Source organism: Cavia porcellus, unplaced genomic scaffold, assembly GCF_034190915.1.
Source record: "Cavia porcellus strain 051 isolate PalLab524CR breed Dunkin Hartley unplaced genomic scaffold, mCavPor4.1 scaffold_18, whole genome shotgun sequence".
Taxonomy (NCBI): domain Eukaryota; kingdom Metazoa; phylum Chordata; class Mammalia; order Rodentia; family Caviidae; genus Cavia; species Cavia porcellus.
The window spans coordinates 9,623,859-9,644,509 of record NW_026947501.1 but is presented as its reverse complement, the minus strand read 5'-3'; the positions used below and the strand labels follow the sequence as shown (position 1 = coordinate 9,644,509).

The following is a 20,651-nucleotide window of genomic DNA, read 5'->3' as shown; positions in this document are numbered from 1 at the left end:
CCCATGAGAGATTTTTTGCAGCTTTTGTTTTTCAGATGATGGAACAAACAGCCTGGATCCTGTCTCTTGGGATTATGATGACTAAGTTGATGGCTTTTGTCAAACAACAGGTGGATGCCACAAAAATGCAACCTATAGAGGTCCATTACCACAGGTTTAGAATGGCTGATAGGGAAAATTACGTGGAGCCTGCAAAACTGTATTATGATAATGCTCTATGAAAGCACGCTGCCCGCTCCATTTCTCTTGCCTTGGTGCGATAGACTGGATAGCCAGAGATGGGCAACTGGGCCTCACACGGGACGCCAACCTCCACCTAAGACAGGAACTGGGTCTCTCGCTGCCCTGCCTTCCGATGTCAGGGAAGACGAGGTTGGCCCCCCTGTGGAAGCACCCTGACCCAAGACAGGCACAGTCTCCTCAAAGATGCAGCCTCTTATATGCCTCTTATATTTTAAAGTAAAGGGGGACCTGTGGGAAGCCCTGTAATTGGCAGCCACCTTATATCTGCAGGCCACACCACCTTAATTCCCTCCAGGAGTTAAATTTGATAATTAAGCAGCACCTTGCCTAGCTTGTTTGGCCTGGCCTGTTATTCAGGGATTATGCTTATGAGCCTGCGATTGGGAAATTTGAAAATTTGATTTAACCTATGACTCTGTCTTGCCACGGTTGCTAAGTTACCTGCTGACATCTCAGAACCCAAATCCCTCCTCCCCAATACCCTATATATTTGATACTCATTCCTTGAATAAATGAGACTTGATCGAAAGGACTTCATCTTGTCTCTGTCCTTTGTGTCTCTTGTTTCCTTTTCATCCCCACCCCCTCTAGGGTCTCCGTGGACTTACCCGCAGGCCAGGACAAGAAAGCACAACACATTTATGTAAGCCTGACAGTGGGTGTGCTGTTAAGCATGAGGTTAGGTCAGCAAGGCTGAGACCAGAGTACCACAAGGTTAATCCAGCCAGGAAAACTGAGTGACTCGGCGAGACTCTGTCTCAAAATAAAAGTTACAAAGGACTGGGGACTTAGCTCAGTGCCCTGGGTTCAATCCCCAGAACCCTCTCCTCCCCACACACATAAAAGGGCTGGGTACTAGGATGCTATTATGAATTTCAATATCACTCCTCCAACCCTGACTTAGGAGTAATTTTGATACCGTGCTCTCAGAGTTCCAGGGCTGATGCACTGTAAGGGAGTGATGGGTGAGGACTTGGAGGAGGGAAGTCGGCACTGCCAGTCTAAACCCGGAGCAGCACCTCGGAAGACTGCATTCCACTCCCAGGGCCACCCTGTCACCTCTTGCAGTATCCACTTCTCCTTTTGGCTTCACTTAAGGATTGACTACTCAGGTTCATCGTGTGACCCACAACCTATGAATGACCCTGCTGTTACTTTGCAGGATCAGAGAACAGAAAATGCGTTCACAACTCTTTCAAATTAACACTTCTTTCTTCTCAGGAATGGCTCTATTCTTTTCCTGACACCAACACATTATTGAAAATTCTGTACTGTAAATTCTTTGTCCTTCCTGATTCTCTGCCCTTTCGGGCCTGCCTACGGCCAGTCCTAACAACGGATTTTCTGTCATAGGAAACTTCAGTCTCACAAATGCACATAAATTTTCCTGATCTTCAACATCTTTGAGGTGGGACCAGATTTATTCAGAACAATCCATTTTTTTCTCACGTATTTTGGTATATATTTCTTTGTCTTGAATCTTGAAAATAGGGTTGCTACCACTTCCCAGTACATCCAGTACACTGGGAATTTACAGTGACACAGTGAGGTCATGGGCCACACTGGTGTCACCCCAGGATGTCTGCAGTGAACACAACAGTTATGTCTTGCATGTTTATAATACACTTCACTTTCTCACAAACTTCTCTAAATATTTAACTTAAAGAGGGCTCCAAAGCAGCAACTCTGCTAAACTAAAGCATTAGCTAGATACAGTAGGGAATTTAACATTGGATTACCCTACCACCCCCTGGGTTTTCTGCAATGAGTTATTAATTCTGTACTAGCAGGGCCCAGGGTTTAGCTCAACACATGCCTACCATGCTGTAGACAGTTCCTGAAATGATTGGATCTGGCATTCACTAGAGCCAGCAAAAAACCTCTCTCATAGCGGTACCCAACTAGTCCCTTCCTGACCATCCTTCAATTATTTAGGATTTGATATTGAAACATAAAGCAGGAAGGGATATAAGAGTAATCCCCCTCTCCTCTTCCTTTGTGCTAACTTTTTTGGCACCATAATCACTAATATCTATAGATACTCTACAGTTTTGTAGATGCAAACTATTTACAAATATACTGTTTTCATCTGACCCAGATGAATAAGGCAGACAGAGCCCACAGATAAAGAATGAGGTGTGATGGTTGATTGACTAAGTTAATTTGAGTAAGAGAAGCTCAAATAAATTGGCCCAGCAATTCTATACCTTAGGGTGTGGAAGACCCACCCTAGGCCAGCTTGGCACCTAGATGGCGTAAGAGGAAATGCAGAAAGAGACTGGCTTCTGTTTCCTCAGCAGAGCTCCAGTCTTTACCCTCACCTAGAAAATATCGTCTCCTGGGTTCCAGCACACATACTTCAGCTCCTGGTACAAATCCTTCAGGCCTCCAGTGTAGACCCTCCAGCCTTTCACTGCAGATCCATTGCCCTCCTGACACAGACTCTGCAGTGAGCTCCAGAACTCAGACTGGATCCTGTGGTCTCCAGTGTGCAGACACCCTCTGCACTGCACTCTTCCTCATCTGGCCTGTGGGTGGCCACTGTAAGCCAATCTTGTAAATTCTTATGTATTTGTCTATCTTGCGCTATATGTGTTTCTCCACAAACCCTAAACTCTTACAAGAGGCTTATGAAGGTTTAAAAAATATGATCAAGTTTCACACAAAGATAAAATGCTTTGAGTGCAGTCTTAGTATTAAGACAGGATTAATGTGGGGCTGGGGATTTAGCTCAGTGGCATAAGTGCCTGCCTTGCAAGCAGGCAATCGTGAGTTCAATCCCCGGTACCGGTAAAAACGAAAAAGACAAAAGAAAAAGACAGGATTAATGCTACAGAATCTCAATTCCAGTGTTTGAGCATTAAATCTTGAAGGACTTCACATCCAAATAAATCTCAAATTCAGGATTTGCCTCGTTTTTTACTCACTGTCTTTCATTATGTTTGAATATATCCCAATACAATACAAATAAAATTATTTCACTTAATAAATAAATATTTGTTAGAAGACAGTCCTTCTATAATAACCATGGAATACTAGCAGAAAAAAAAATGAACTCTCCAAAAACTATGAAAGCAGTACTTTTTGATAAGAAACTAATGCCTTCCAAATTACTGTGAAAATTGCTTCCTAAATTAAAGATGATCCACTGAATATTAAATTAAAAATGAGAGAGAGTAAAGGTTCTTTAGGTCAATTGGTATTCAGTTTCTTCTCATTAAAAATAATTCTGAAAGAATTTAAAATTTAGTGGGAATCAGGTAAGACAGAGCTGGGTTTCTCCAGAAGGACAGCTAATCCTACAACCACTTATCTAACAAAGTGCTGTAGTATCAAGTGCTTAAGATTATTTAAATTTATACCAGTATCCAAATTCTGGACTCATAAAGAAAGCAAGTTTTCAGACTCCTGAAATTTACTCTGAATAGCTAATAGGAAAAGTGGTCTGGAGAAAAAAACTACAGCAAAAAAACTTACATCCAGATTTATTGTATAATTTTTTTAAGTCACATTTTTGGAAAGAGGTAGGAAGCAAGTAAATGCTAAAGATAGGCTTTTATTTTAGTTATGTAAATCTAAGTATCTTATTTCTAACTTTGGGAAAAGAGTAGCTCTTTCTTATATTAGATGCTTTATTTCTCACTATTTGAGTTTAGCTGAACAAACTAGTCAATGCTGAGAATTCAATTAAATTCAATTTTAAAAATTCAAATTGAGCTGAATGAGACCTAGGACTAATTCCAATTTCTGCTGTTTCCCAGGAGAATCTCACTATTCTTTTAATAGATAGGGAAGAAAAAGATTGATATTCTAGTTGTGAGATAGGGCTGTTACTCCCAAATTTATGGCCAAGTGCTGTTATGGCTGCAAAAGAAGGGGAAGGGCACCCTGGAAAATAGAAGGTGAAGAACTTGAGGCAGGCAACACTGTCAAGAGGAAAAGAATGGTGTAAGGGGATCCTTAGCAAAACCTATGAAGTGTGTAGTGAAGGATTGTGCAGTCTAAACCAGGGAGAGTGGGGCTTTGCACTTGTACTGACGTGGCAGATCCAGGTCTCCAGAGACACACCAAGGGGACCACAGAGTGAAAGGCCTGTGAGCTAGAAGAAACTGTGAGCACAGCTTCGCAGGGATCAGGCCCTAAGCCAACTTGGACTTGATACTTAGATTTCTGAAAGCTGAGGAGATATTTGTGATATCGGAGCTACTGCAGATCCTTGAGTTACAACCAACCTCATATTTGGACAGGTTAGGTTATGACTGGACCAAAGTCTTGGGTTATGACCCAAATGTCATCTATTTGCATAGTTGTAAACAAGGACTCATACTGGCAGAAAAGCATGTGTAAAGGTAAGGGTAAATAAGTGTCAGTCTAATTCCATATAGATGTGTTTGTGGACCTGATTTCAGTCAACGCTTTATATAATTACTATGGTTACTGCTATCAAAATGGCACTCCAAAAAGCTAGAAAAGAAGCTAAGAAAGGAAGAGAAGGGAAAGAAGACAATCCAATTTAAAAAGGGAGAAAATTGGAGAGAAATATGAAACTGACATTCATGTGACTGATCTTGCTAATACATATAGCATGTCAAAATTTACCATCTCAACAATCTTACAGGGAAAAGATTTGTATGAGGAAGCTAATGTTGCTAAAGGTGTTACCCAAGTTAGTAAGTCATGATCAACAATGTTAGACAAGGTAGAAAGGCTATTTTTAGTGTGGATAAATAAAAGGCAGATGGCAGGGTTTAGCCTGAATGAGTCTATAATTTGTGAAAAAGCACATCTTATAAAGGATAATCCATCAATGAGTAATGATGATAAAACATTTCACGCCAGTGAGGAGTGGCTTTACAATTTTAAAGTGAGAACTGGGGTTCATAACATAACTAGGCGAGGTAAACCATCCAGTACTGATAAGAGGGTGCTGAAAATCACACATAACACTTGGAAACGATCACATAAAGAAAATGGCTTGTTGTGCTCAAGTTTTCAGCTGTGATGAAATTGGCCTTTTCTGGAAGAAAATACTCAGAAGCACATACATTAACTACGAAAGAAGACAATGCCAGGCCACAAGCCTGCGAAAGATAGGCTAACCTTATTGCTATGTGCCAGTGCAGGTGGAGACCGCAAGATAAACCTCTCTTGGTTTATCACTGAGGCCACTAGGATGTTCAGGAAACATAAAATCATGAGGAATGCCCTAGCTGGTTATATGGAGATCTAACGCAAAATCCTGGATGACAAGAGTACTTTTTACTGATCAGTGAATGTACCGTACTGTTAAGAAATGTCAGAACGAAGTTTTACCACTCAAGGCTCTCCTCGTGGACAGTGCTCCTGGTCACCCACGAGACTTGGAAGGAGGACTGGTTAAAGGGTTTCCATGGCTCTCAGTTGAGTTCCTCCCACCTAATTCAACTCCTCTCCCACAGCTTATGGGCCAGCAGGTTACAACTGACTTTAAGAAACTATAAACCAATGAACTGTTCCTAAAGTGTTTCCAGATGTTCTCAGACACAGATTTAATCCTTAAAGAGTTCTGAAGGGAACATTACAACATCTTTTCTAATGTAGGATTAATTGAGAAATCCTGGCCCAATGTCTCTCAAAGGACACTGTGATCTTCCTGGAAGAAAGTGTAGCCTCAAACTATACAAGACAGACACTTTGAAGGCTGTGTAGAGGAGCCTGAGCCTTCAACTGACCCTGTGGTAGACACCATTTCACTATAGCAGAGTTTACAGGCTTGCAGGTAGACAAGTGGTGATGCAGAACACACCTGATGGAGACACACTCAGAGAAACTATCTCCAGAGAAACTCCAGCAACTTCTGGTTGACCAAGAGAATGGTAGATGAACTTTCTGAAGAGGAGGGGACTTATCAACAATCAGTGCTGCAAAGTTCTTCTTCTAAAATAAAGGAAGTCCTAAAAAAATGGACAGAGCTACAGACATTTGTAGAGAAGACCCTCCCAGCGAGAAAAAGTCAATCATACATTCACTTGCTAATGACAATGTCATGTCATACTACAGAACAGCATTAAAGGGAAGACAGAAACAGGCAACCGTAGACCAGTTCTTACTTCTGAAAAAGCTGAGACCTACTGAACCAGAAGCAGGTCCTGCAGACTCTCCCAAGGAGAGAAGGGACACCAAAGAACCAGATTCCTATGTTCTTCTGGAAGGGGCCTCTCCTTTCAAATCATAACCACCTTCCATGTCATCCTTCCTTTCTGCAAGCCAAAGATGTCAACCTGAATCGTGAATACAGCATGAAATTGTTTTCTAGTAAACTAGGCATATTTTATAACTTTTTTATAAACACTAGGAAAATTATTAGTGTTTCTGGTAAATTAGGCACATTATACAACCCTTTTTATTATGTAAAAGTTAGTTAAGAGGTGATTTGAGAGGTTCAGAACACAGTATGGGTATTTCCATTACTTTTTATGAGACATATAGGCTTGATTTACAACCATTTGAGTTATAACCAGCCCTCAAAAATGAACTGAGTTTGTAAATCAAGGATCCACTGTAATAAAGGGGTAGGGGCAGCACACCAATACATGCTAGGTAAAATCAGTTGGTAAATTCCATTCTTCTGCTAGCTCCATCCTTTCCAAACACGAAAAATACAACTACAATAATGGTATCTTTTGGAAATTAGAATTTGAATTAAACCCTAACTCTTCTTTTTCCTAAATAGTGAAAGCTTGAACTAGTCTTAACTGAGCCTCAGTTTCTCCATTCAATAAAAACATAGCAATATGCACTTTGCAACACATGACATATATTAAGTACTTAAATCAACACAAGGTCTGATTGAAAAGTACATTTATGTTTAAATTTTTAAAAATATTATAGCAAAAGATACATTGCCATTATTCTCCTTCAAAATACTTCCCCTTCTGTTGAAAGCACACATTGCATTGTTCTTAACACTTTCTGAAGCAGCTCTGGAAGTATGCCTTAATGAGTATTTTAGTTGTGCTCTAATAGCTGCCTTGATGTCCTGAATCAATTTAAAATCTTAAGGGTAATTAACTTAACAGGCAGTTGACAGGCTAGCCATGTATGATTATGATTTTTCTTGAAGAATACATATATATATATATATATATTTTTAAATAATGACTGTACTAGTCAGCTACTCACAACATCCTTCTACATACAAAGCATTCTGAATTCAGTGACTTACAATAGAAAGCACTGATTCTCATGTTTACAAGTCCTTCCAGTGTTTTGTCAGAATGAAGCTAGGATTTAGGCACAGGTGAGCTCTGATTTGCTTCATCTGTGTTCATGTTGGGACTCTGGCTGATGGCATACCAGCAGTCCAGCAAAATCTCTTTTCCTGGGAGCTGGGGATTTAACTCAGCAACGTAAGTGCCAGATTGGCAAGCACAAAGTCATGAGTGCAATCTTCAATACCAAGAAAAAAACTCTTTTCTTCACAAATTACCAGTGTGAAAAACCCAAGCCAAACCATGCAAGCATACTTAAAGCTTTATGTTACATGCACTCACATTTATTTATTTAAATCAAGTCCCACAGCCAAATCCAGCCTCAGTGGATTGAGGTTAAACAATAATGCACCAGGAGAACATGGCAGACAAATAACATCAGCCACAGAGGCTCTCTGAGATTACCAGCTTAGAATCCAGGAGTAGTGCAGTGTTAGGAGTCCTACGCAAAGGGAGATGTACCCTGATGACCCAGGAATGAACTAAGCTGAGAGAAACCAACTGGAAATGCAATCCTGATGCTATAACAGGAACAGATAAAATCTCAGCACAGAAGCTGGAACCCGCACCTCTGGAAGCTGCAATTTGAATTTCCTGCTGCCGCTGCTGCGTCCCAATCTGCACGGCAGGGAGAGAGACGCATGAAAGCTCTGAGAGCAGGAATCGGCGAACCAAACGGAGTTGAGAGCAGGACTGGCAGGGAGCCCTGAATCAACCTGCGGTGAGTGAGAGAAACGGGGACCCTTTCATAGACTAGGAGGCTTCACAGAGGACATTCTGGGACTGGGCAGACTAGCCGGAACAGGGTGCTCCAGTGACTTTAGTCACATATTCCCCTCTCAAGCGGGATTGGTGGGGAGCACTTGGCCTGGTGACACTGTGGACTAAGATCGAGTAGGCTAGCCCAAACCAGGTCCCTGTGTCTGGTGGTGCACTCTAGCAGTGAAGCCTTCACTAGGTTGATCTGGAGGGACGGGCCCAGCAGAGGCTATCTCCCTAGTACACTGCAGTGGGCAGGAACACCTAGCCGGTGACTTAAACAAACTATAACAGACAAAGAGAAAAAAAAAAAAAAAAAAACAGGGCCTCCTACATACGCTTGTATGGAAGGAACAAAAAGTATGGGAAGAGGGAGCAACAAGAAAGGGTCCTCAGTCCCCAATCCTGAGGACACTGATCCAGGAAAGGTAAATGCAAAAGAGAATGAAGACAGAAAACATGCAATATCAGACACGGCACCAATAGACATAAAGCGATATCTCCGGAGCCTCATGGATGAGTTCAAAAATGAAGTATTTAATGAAATAAAGCAAGAAATAAGTAGAATAGTTAGAGAAATGCTAACCCTAACCCAAGAAAACACAGATGGTGGAACGGAAGAACAGAAAAAAAAGGGAGAATTATTTGATGGAGAAAATAGAGAAAACATCGAATATGTGAAGCAGGTTCAAAGAGATTACCAGGAAATTAAAAACTCTATTGAAAGCTGGCATAACAGCTTGAAAGAAACTAAGGATAGATTATCTGAACTGGAGGACAGATTTGTAGGGTGGGAGCATGAAATGAAAAACTTCTTAAAAATAACAAGAAAACAAACAGCAATAATACAAAGGCTAGAAGATGATAAGAGGATCTATGACTTAAGAATTAAGAACATAAAAGAAAAAGTAGGGACACAAATGAATGAACTATAAAGGCTATTCACAGAAATAATCCTGGAGAATTTCCCTAATTTAGCAAAAGGTAAAGATACTCAGATGTATGAGGCATACAGGACCCCAGCCACCTACAACCCAAACAGAGCTACACCCAGGCATGTAATAATCAAAATTCCAGAAATCCAATATAAGAATAGAATATTAAAAGCCATCAGAGACAAGAAACAGATCACTTACAAGGGAACACCCATCAGAATTATAGCAGAATTCTCAGCACAAACTATCAAATCACGAAGAGTGTGGGGGAAAATAATTCAAGCTTTGAAAGGATATAATCTCCATCTAAGATTGATATATGCTGCACAATTGTCCCTAGAAATTGATGGAAAAACAAGGTGCTTCCAGGATAAAGAGGAACTAGGGGAATTTGCAACCACTTATTCAGCTCTACAGAGAATATGAAAGGACATTCTAAAAAAAAGAAAAATACCAAGATTCCAGAAACAGTGGCAGAGAGGCCACAATGAATGGAGCAGAAAGTGAAATGAAGAAGACAAATTGATAACTAATGACAGAAAAAGAGCTCAACAGAATTGAGGCAGAGAAGGTTGGATGGTAGGAACAGCTATTTTGGAGAAAAGAAGACATCATAATAGCTAGTAATGATTTAATATCATCTTGTTTTGAAGTCCCATCAAACTTTTGTTCTTCTGTCTTCATCGGTCTTAACATGTTGTATCTTATTGGATTTTACTATATGTCATAATATAAACAAAAACTTTTATAGACAAGGAGATTATACAGAAACCATTGTTCATTTTCTGTTAGTTGATTCTAAATACCCTGTCATTCTCTTGAATGGTTTTACATTGTCTTGATATGTTTGATGCTACAGTATACGAAGTTATACTCAAAGATTTCCAGGAAAGAGACACTATGGTAACTACTTTTATATCGGGATATCTTGTGGTGAAACACTATTTTGCTTAAATGGTTATGCTTTGACCTGCGCTGTTTTGTTGCTATGTCCTCTTTTATCTCAATCTCCTTTTTTTATTATTTACTTTTTTATTTTTATCTTTTTAATTAAAGGAAAAATAAAAATAGCAGGATATATTATAGTAACCCACTTTGATTTCCTATTAACTTGATTTGAAACCCTGTATTGCTCTCACCATCTTGTTTTGACTGATTTTCCTATATTCTGTTATGCTTGATAGTACCAAGTTCAAAAGTGTAGGCAACAACTATGAAAACAATAAGATGCATTATGACGCCCATTCTGGTTGACTATTATCTTCTTTTGAAGTCCTCTAATGTCTCCAATGTTTTGGTTTTATTGGTCTTGTTCTTTACTGTTTTGTTCAATTTTATTGTAACTGATGATATAGGCAATTCTTTTTAAGATAGCAAAAGGCAGTATGGTAACCATTGTTGATCACCTGGTATTTTGTTTATACATTATCTATTATGCTCACCCTTTTGATTTGACTGACTCTGCCTATTATGTCACATTTGGTTTTACTTTCTTCAAAAAAAAAAGTAATTAGAACAGTGGGAGTAATAAAACCCCAAATGTGTAATTGTCATTGTACAAAAGAGAGGGAAAAAAAAGTGCTCTAAAGGACATAACTGCATGTATATTTAAGTGTATAAGATAGGTAGACATATTACTGAGTTTTATTGGATCATTGAACAGAACTGTTTGCAGTCTCACTGTTTGAATGTCTACTCTATATGCTTTAATTTTGTAACTTGAACAACTATGACAATATGTAATCTATTAACTAGTGATTACCTACTGTTTATTTTTTTCTGAAATTCTGTATAACTTGTACCCTTTTTCTGTTTTTTTTTCTTTTTTCTCCTTAAATACAAGTTAAAAAAAACAATAATGCAAAAGTACTCACTGAATACTAAAATCATAACTAGTTGGGAGAATTGATATGTTAATTATAAATCTGTATTTTTATATGTGGTGATATTCATAGTAATCAAACCTCTGAAAGGAAAGATCTTATGGCAGTTAAGGAGAAGATCCTGGAGAGGTGAAGCACTAACTATGATATTCTGAAATGAAATTTTCTGGTATGCCATTACTAAAGAAATGAGGTAAGTCAGGATTCAGAAGTTAATTTATATTATATAGGAAATCATTTCAAACATATTTTCTGTGTTTTCATTCTGTCTTTATTCAAAGTGCTATACTGAACCATCAAAAAGTAATTGATAATATTATGAAAAGAGAAGACAGCATATAACCCCAGGGCTAAGGAGGCTGAGGCAGGAGGATCTCATCGAGTTAAAAATCAGCTTGAACTACACAGCAATACCTTGTTTCAAAAAACAGAAACAAAACAAAACAAAAAAGATAATAAATCTTTATTATTTTATGAGATTTGCAGAATACATATCTGCTACTTAAAAAATTCTTAAGTATGTGGGGGAAAAGCTTTAATACACCTCATTTATTTAAAAGGAACTATAAAATACAAGATTGATTTAAAAACAAGAATGAGACATTAAGTCACATAACAAATACTTTGAAGTTTAAGAATTTTGAATAAACTTAAAATTTTAGGTTGAGAAAATAATAGAAAAAAGTCAAAAGAGCATCAATTTGTTTTCAGTCATCATAAATTATTCAGTGTGTGCTTAGAAAAATGATTTTAATTAAAAAAAGATTACACTTGGGTATTAATATGATAAAATATGCTGATATTTTAAATTTTATGTTGTAATAATAATAAAAAAATCCTTGGCAATATAAAAATAAGCTTAACAGAAAATTTTTGTTTCTAGGCATTCATTATTCTGTAACCCAGGACTAAATGTAACCATGTCAAGTGTCTATTTTAGGGATTAGAGATCCTTTAAGACCAACTGCTTTGGTCAAAAGTGTCGTGAACATAACTAATGGGTACAGGTATAGCATTCAGTATTAATTCTAATGAACTAATCTGTGCATATATATTATTTCTATTCTTCTTCCTAATACTATTCCTCTTTTTAGAATCCTCCAATAGATCTGCTCACATGAAAGTCTCAAATCCAAATTTTTGGTGGCATTTCAAAACTCATCATTATGCTGTCTCAAATTATTTTTCTGAAATGTTTCACCTCTCCCATATTATGAGTGCATTATTCTTGCTAAATTGAGCTCATGCTTCAAAAATGTGCCCTAAATGTGTTATGTCTCTGCTTGCAAACTAAGCAACCAATCAATCTGTCTCTATAATATTTGACTCATTTAAAATTTTTATTTCGAGAAAAAAAGCAAAACATAAAAAAGGATAGAAACACAGAATTTGCTTTCAATCCAGGGAACTGAGGCTGCCGGAGGTGAGTTCCAGTACACCAGCACGTGCCCCGGGAGAGTTTAAGATCATTGCTCCCAGTGGTTAAGAGCCCACACAGCTTTAAGCCACACTAGTCTTCTGGGCTCTGCAGTTTTCAGGGCCTGGCTGGGCCATGCCCAGCTACCTTCTTTCAATCCAGGGAACTGGGCTGCTGGAGGTGAGTCCAGCACATGAGGGTGAGCCCCGGGAGAGTTTAAGATCATTGCTCCCAGGCTGGGGATTTAGCTCAGGGCATAAGCGCCTGCCTTGCAAGCAGACAGTCGTGAGTTTGATCCCTGGTACCAATAAAACAAAAAAGACAAAAAAAAAAAAAAGATCATTGCTCCCAGCAGTTAAGTGCCCACCCAGCTTTCAGCCACACTAGACTGGGCTCTGCAGGTTTCACAGGCCTACCTGGGCCATGCCCAGTGACCTTCTTTCAATCTGGGGATCTGGGGCTGCATGAGGTGAATTCTAGCACATCAGCATGGGCCTGGGAAAAGTTTAAGATTATCACTCCCAGTGGTTAAGTGACTGCCCAGCTTCTAGCTACACTACACTAGGCTTGGGAGGTTTTGTGGGCCCAACTAGACCATGCCCAGTGACCTTCTTCAATCAGGGGAGCTGAAGGCACAGGAAGTCAGTTCGAGTGCATCAGTGCTTGCCCAGGGAGAGTTTTGGACCATCACCCACAGTGGTTAGGAACCCACCCAGCTTCCTGGAACACCAGAGAGGCATGGGAGTTCCTGTGGGTCTGACTGGACCATGCTCAGAAACCTACATTCAGTCCCAGGAGCCGAGGGCATAGGAGGTGATTTCCAACATGCCCAGGTACATAGAAGAAAATATATGCCATACACCTGAAATAATAGCAACTGCAATAATAGCAACAGGAAGCTTTAAAGGAATTGAAATTAGAAACAATCTCCCAGGTAAAAGAAGAAATGATAAAAGCAATGAAATAAATGCTGAACACATCTAAAGAAGACACAGTTTAAAAATTAGAAGAACAAAGCAAAAAGATAGAATCCCTGGATGAACAATATAAAAAACAAACAGAATACATGAAGCAGATTCAAAGAGATATACAGAAAATCAAAAATTCCATTGAAAGTTGTCAAAACCACCTCAACAAAACTGAAGATAGAATTTCAGACCTCGAAGACAACATTGCAGCTAGTGAACAGGAAAGGAAAGATCTCTTAAAAATAACAAGGAATCAGGAAATAACAATTCAACAGATGCAACATGATGCAAAGAAAAACAGCATAAGATTGATAGGGATAAATGAAAAGCAAGGGGACAACACAAATGATATCAAGAGGCTATTTACAGAAGTAATTGCTGAAAATTTATCAAACATGAGATTGGAAACTGACATTGGGATTAGTGAAGCATATAGAACTCCAAATAGCCATAACCAAAATAAAACTACACCCAGACATATAATAATCACCTTCCCAGAAATCCAACATAAAAATAGAATATTAAAAGCTGTTAGAGAGCAAAGACATATCACCTATAATGGAAAATTTATCAGAATCACAGAACACTTCTCAACACAAACAATGAAGTCAAGAAGAGCATGGAGCAAAGTATTTCAGATTCTAAAGGACAATGACTTCCAACCTAGACTGATGTATCCTGCAAGACTGTCCTTCAAAATGGATGGAGAAATAAGATACTTCCATGACAAAGAACAGCTGAAGAATTTCATGATCACCAAACCAATTCTGCAAAGAATACTGAAAGACAGTCTAGATACACATAGGAAAAAACCACTAAGTGAGACAGACAATTAAACAGAATGTAAAGATAAAGATGCAACAACAGAAATATAATATGTCAACAATAAACCAATATGTAACAATTATAACCATTAATGTAAATGCTCTCAATTCACCAATTAAAAGAAACAGACTGACAGAATGGATCAAGAAACAACATCCAACCATATGCTGTCTGCAAGAAACCCATCTCATGGAAAAGGAAACTCACAGACTGGAAGTCAAAGGATAGAAAACAATACTTCATGCAACAGGAAACTGCCCCCCCCCAAAAAAAAGTGGGGGTAGCTATTCTGTTTGCAGACAATGTAAACTTCAAAGCAAGAATGATCTGAAGAAATAAACAAGGTCACTACATACCAGTTAGGGGAAAACTTCAAGAGGAAGAGTTAATAATCTTAAATATATATGCACCAAATTCCAGAGCACCCAGCTAGACAAAGCAAGTATAAACACAAATGAAAAATCAAATAAGCAATAACACAATTATAACAGGACACCTTAACACATCATTGAAACCAAGGAACAGATCAACCAGACAGAAAGTCAGCAAAGAAATAACAGAACTGAATCACACCTGTAACAAATGGACTTGATAGACATACATAGAGTGTTTCATGCAACAACATCAGAATATACATTCTTCCAGTAGTACATGGGACATTCTCTAAAATAGATCATATACTAGCCCACAGAATATGTTTAAGTAAATGCAAAAGAGTTGAAATTATCCCATGTGTGTTATCAGACCATAGCGTCATGAAACTAGAAATTAATGATAAAAGAAACTGTAAAAACCCCACAAACACATGGAAATTGAATAATACACTTTTGAGCAACCAGTGGGTGACAGATGAAATTAAAGAAGAAATTAAACAATACCTACAAGCAAATGAAAATGCAAATACAACTTACTGGAATCTGTGGGATTCAATGAAAGTGGTCCTCAGAGGAAAATTTATTGCACTGAGTTTCCACATCAGGAAAACAGAACGAACAAAAATAAACAACCTGATACTTCACCTCACACATCTAGAAAAAGAAGAGCAAGTCAAGCCCAAAGGCAAAAGAAGGGAGGAAATTATAAAAATCAGAGCAGAAATAAACATAACAGGGACTAAGAAAACAATCCAAAGAATCAATGAGTTGGTTCTTTGAAAGAATAAATAAAATTGATAAGGCCTCAACCAACCTTATTTTAAAAAGGGGGGGGGGGAAGGTCAAATTCATTCAATAAGGAATGAAAAAGTTGAAATCTCTGTAGACTCTGTGGAAATACAGAAGATCATCAACACTTATTTCAAAAACCTCTACTCTCATAGGTTTGATAACACAGAAGAAATGGACAGAATCCTAGAAACATATGAAGTATCAAAGTGGGTCAAGAAGATGTAAAACTGCTGAATAACCCAATTTCTATCAATGAAATTGAAAATGTAGTTAAGTCCTTACCTACAATGAAGAGACCAGGCCCTGACAGATTCACTGCAGAATTCTACAAGAAATACAAAAAAGACTTAATACTGGCACTTTTCAAACTTTTCAATGAAATCAAAAGGGAAGCAATTCTTCCTAAGTCATTCCTGGAAGCAAATATTACTCTAATACCAAAACCTGAGAAAGACCCAACTGAAAAAGAGAACTACAGGCCAATCTCCCTCATGAACACAGATGCAAAAATCCTCAATAAAATATTGGCAAACAGGATGCAGCAAATCATCAAGATTATACACCATGACCAAGTGGGATTCATCCCAGACATGCAGGGATGGTTCAACATATGTAAATCAATAAATGTAATCCACCATATCAATAGAGTCAAAAGTAAAAATCACATTATCATTTTTATAGATGCAGAAAAAGCTTTTAATAAGGTCCAACATTCATTCATAATAAGAACCTCACAGAAAATTGGAATAGATGGCCTTTACCTTGACATGATAAAGGCCATTTATAACAAACCAACAGCCAGCATCATATTAAATGGCCAAAAACTCTGGCCCTGAATCAAGGCCGGCAGCTTCCAATGCTGTTGGTTTCAAGCAGGAGCCTAAAGAGATATCTTTCTATGGTCTGTTAGCAATTTCAGAACTTGGGCAATGAAACAGTCAATTCATTAGAAATAAACAGCTTGAAGCAACCCCCCACTCATGAGCAGCTACGAGCATGGCAGGCTCCGATGGCCCAGGACAGGAGCCACCGGCGTTTACTGAGACCTGCACCATGCTGGGACCTGAGCACTGAGAAACCAAGCAACCCCTCCTGCATTGGTGAGCGGTTGTGAGCATGGCAGGCTCTGGTGGCCCAGGATGGGAGCCTCCGGCGTTTACTGGAACCTGCACCATGCTGGAACCTACAGTACTGGGAAACCAAGCAACCCTTTCCCCTGCCCATTTTGTTTTGTTGAACTTCAATATACATGAAATTATGGACAGCTATTTTGAAGAGAATGAGACTCTACAACAGCCATTAGTGAATTTCCTATTGTCTGGTTTTAAAGACCTAAAACGACTTCGTCATTCAGTTTGGATCAGTTTTATACTATGTTGTTTTGTATGAATTCTCTGTATGCAAAGACATGGACAACTATTTGGAAGAAAACAGGAGACAATATGATAGATAGTAAAGATCTCAGGTTGTCTAGCTTTGAAATATATATCTCTTACATTGCTTTCTTATGCCCTATTTTGTTCTGTTTTGTTGTGAATAATTGTTGTGTTTAAAATAAAGAAAAAAACTTTTAAAAATATAAATTAAATGGCCAAAAAACTGAAGGCCTTTACCTTAAAATCACACACAAGACAAGGATGTCCCTTATCACTGCTCTTATTCAACATAGTACTGGAAATACTGGCCAGAGCAATTAGACAAGAGAGAGAAATAAAAGGGGTAAAGATAGGAAAAGAAGAAGTTAAATTATCAGTATTTGCAAATGACATGATACTAAACATAGAAGACCCACAAAACTCCATTGAAAGACTCCTAGATATAATAAATAAATTCAGCAATATAGCTGGGTATAAAGTCAATACTCAAAACTCAATAGCATTCCTATACACTAACAACAAAATCACTGAGAAAGAAATAAGAGAAGCCACACCCTTCACACAAGCATCCAAAAACAAGAAATCCTTAGGAATTAATCTCACAAAAGAAGTAAATGATCTATACAGGGAAAATTATAATACCCTGAAAAAAATTGAAGAGGATCTCAGAAAATCGAAAGACATCCCTTGTTTATAGATAGGAAGAATAAATATTATGAAAATTGGCCATTCTCCAAAAACTGTTATACAGATTCAATGCAATCCCAATGAAAATATCATCAACATACTTCATAGATCTAGAGAAATCAATCCTAAAATTCCTCTGGAACCAGAAGAGATCTAGAATAGTAAAGGCAATTATAAGCAGCAAAGGCAAGGCGGGAGGCATCACAATCCCTGACTTGAAGTTATACTACAAAGCAACTGTAGTAAAATCAACATGGTACTGGAATCAAAACAGAGCTGAAGATCAATGGAATAGATTAGAAGATACAACCACAACTACAAACACACTCAACCACTGTATCTTTGGTAAAGGGGCCAAACAGGTTCACTGGAAGAATGATAGTCTCTTTAATAAATACTACTGGAAAAACTGGCTCTCCATATGCCAAAAACTAAAACTAGACCCATGTCTTTCACCATGTAATAAACTAAAATCTAAATGGATCAAAGATCTGAATATTAAAACAGAAACACTAAATCTGTTGGAAGATAAAATAGGTAAAAAATCTTGAAGACATAGGGGTAGGTAGAGAATTCATGAACAGGAATCAAACCACACAAGAAATAATTCCCAGAATCAATAACTAGGATCATGTCTTATTAAAAAAGTTTCTGCATGTCAAAAGAAATCTCCAGCATAGTGAAAAGAAAACCCACAAACAGAGAAAACACCTTAATGAACTGTCCCTCAAAGACTTCTGTCTATACATATAAAGAATTTTAAAAAATCAGAAATTCAAAGACCCAATCCAAAAGTGGGCATCTGAGATGAATACACACTTCTCAGATGGAGAAATACAAATGGCAAAGAAATACATGAAGAAATGTTCATCATCATTACTCATTAGATAAATGCAAATTAAAACAACACAGAGATTCATCTTACTCCTGAAAGAATGGCCAGGATCAAGAAAACTACCAACAACAAATGCTGGCAAGGCTGTGGGTACAAAGGAACTCTCCTATACTGTTGGTAGGAGTGTAGACTGGTAGGAGTGTAGACTGTGGAGGTCAGACTGGAGATTCCTCAAAAAGCTTCGCAACCCACTTCTAGGCATATTCCCAGAAGAACTGAAAACATCATATTACAGTGATATTTGTGCACTGGGTGATTATAGCAGCACAATTTGTAATAGCAAGATTTTGGAAACAGCCTAAGTGTTCATCAACTGTGGAATGGATTAAAAAAGATGTGGTATTTTTATACAGTGTAGTACTACTCAGCTATAAAAAATGATCACACTGATATATTTTTAAATAAATGGATACAACTTGAGACATTCATAAGTGAAATAAATCAAACATATAAAAACCATACAGTCTCCTTAGTGTAGTAAATGGTAAGGGTACATAAGATTTTATGGTAATCATGAGTCCCCATTACATTGCTTTGAAGCCTTATAATGTTTTCATTCATTAGTTGGAATGGTTCTGTTTTTTTTTTATTTTATTATGTGTGATTGTATGAACAGCTATTTTGAAGAAAAAAAGACCTTAGGATATCCATTGCTGATTTAATATCATTTTGCTTTGAAGTCCTACCATGCTTTTGTTCTTCTGTTTCCATTGGTTCTACAATGTTGTATCTTATTGGATTTTAATGTGTGATAGCATAAACAATTTTTTATGGAGAATGAGATAATATATTAGCCATTGTTCATTTTTGCTTATTTTGTTATGAATATCCTGTAATACTTTCATTCTCTTGAACAGTTTTATACTATTTTATTATGCTTGATACTATTGTATGTGAAAGTATGCTCAACTATTTCAAAGAAAGAGACATTATGGTAGCTACGCTTAATATCTGGTTGTCTTGTGGTGAAGTACTGTGTTGCTTACATTGTTCTGTTCTGATCTGCTTTGTTCTGTCCTCTTTTGTCTTAATCTCTTTAAAATAAAAAATTTTTTAAAAAAGAAATGATACAGAATTTTAAAAATAACAGTAAGAAATAACTAGTCAAAAAATAACAGTAAGAAATCACTAGTTGATAAATTACATATTATTGTCTTAGAAGTAGTTGTCCAAGTTACAAAATCAAAGCATAAAAAATGGACAATCAAACAATGACAGTAAAAACTATTCTGCTTGATGAACTAACAAAAAGTGATATGGTTATCTATCTTGCACATCAAACAAATACATTCTATCATTTGGAGCACTTTCTTTCCCATTCATTATTACAATGTATTACACATTTTGGATCTTATTACTCTTTCAGTTTGTATTACTATTTTCATACTAGAGAGACAATATAGTATTTACAAATGTGAGTCTGATTTATTTCACTTACGAGGATAGTCTCAAGTTGCCTCCATTTATCTATGAAAGCCTCAATATCATCTTTTTATAGCTGAGTAATACTCCATTGTATAAAAATACCGTGTCTTTTTTATCCATTCTGCAGTTGATGGGCATTTTGGTTGTTTCCAAGACTGAGCTAGTACAAATTGTGCTGCTATAAAAATGGGTGCACATAGATCCCTGTGACATGATCTTTTCAATGATGGCAGCCATTCTTTGTGGAGTAAGATGAAATCTCAATGCTGTTTTAATTTGCATTTCTCAAATGACCAGTGATGATGGACATTTCTTCATTTATTTATTTGCCATTTGTATATCTTCATTTGAAAAATGTGTGTTCATCTCAGATCCCCAGTTTTGGAGAGGGCCTTTGAATTTGGGGGCTTGATGTTTTTCAGTTCTTTATATGTTCTAAATATAAGTCTTTTGTCTGAGGGGTTGCTGGCTAAAATTCTTTACCATTCTGTTGGTTTTCTTTTCATTTTGTTGGTGATTTCTTTCGAAGTGCAAAAACTTTTAATAAGATAAGATCCCAGTTGTTGATTTTTTTGAAGTACTTCCCATGCAGTTTGTGTTTTGTTCATGAACTCTTTGCCTACGCCTGTATCTCCAAGATTTCTACCTACCTTGTCTTCCAGTAAATTCCATATCCAAGATGCATATTCTAGGTTGTCCCTGACATTGATGATATCATGTTACCTCTGTGTCAGCCCTAGATTGTCTACCTTCAGGCCTGCTACTAGAGAGATAAGACAAGAAGAAGCAAGCCAGGAGGAAGGGGAGGAGAAAGAGCTCATT

General features: G+C 37.6%; 1 protein-coding gene and 1 non-coding gene across 5 annotated transcripts in view; one reads left to right on the top strand and one right to left on the bottom strand.

Annotated features, from left to right (window-relative positions):
- Positions 1-20,651, bottom strand: part of Acyp2 (acylphosphatase 2) — a 198,371-nt gene that overhangs the window by 88,676 nt on the left and 89,044 nt on the right. The gene's annotated exons all lie outside the window — the stretch shown is intronic.
- Positions 16,273-16,408, top strand: LOC111758385 (small nucleolar RNA SNORA2/SNORA34 family). Its single transcript, XR_002792565.1, has one exon. It is a non-coding gene; the product is annotated as a small nucleolar RNA SNORA2/SNORA34 family (small nucleolar RNA).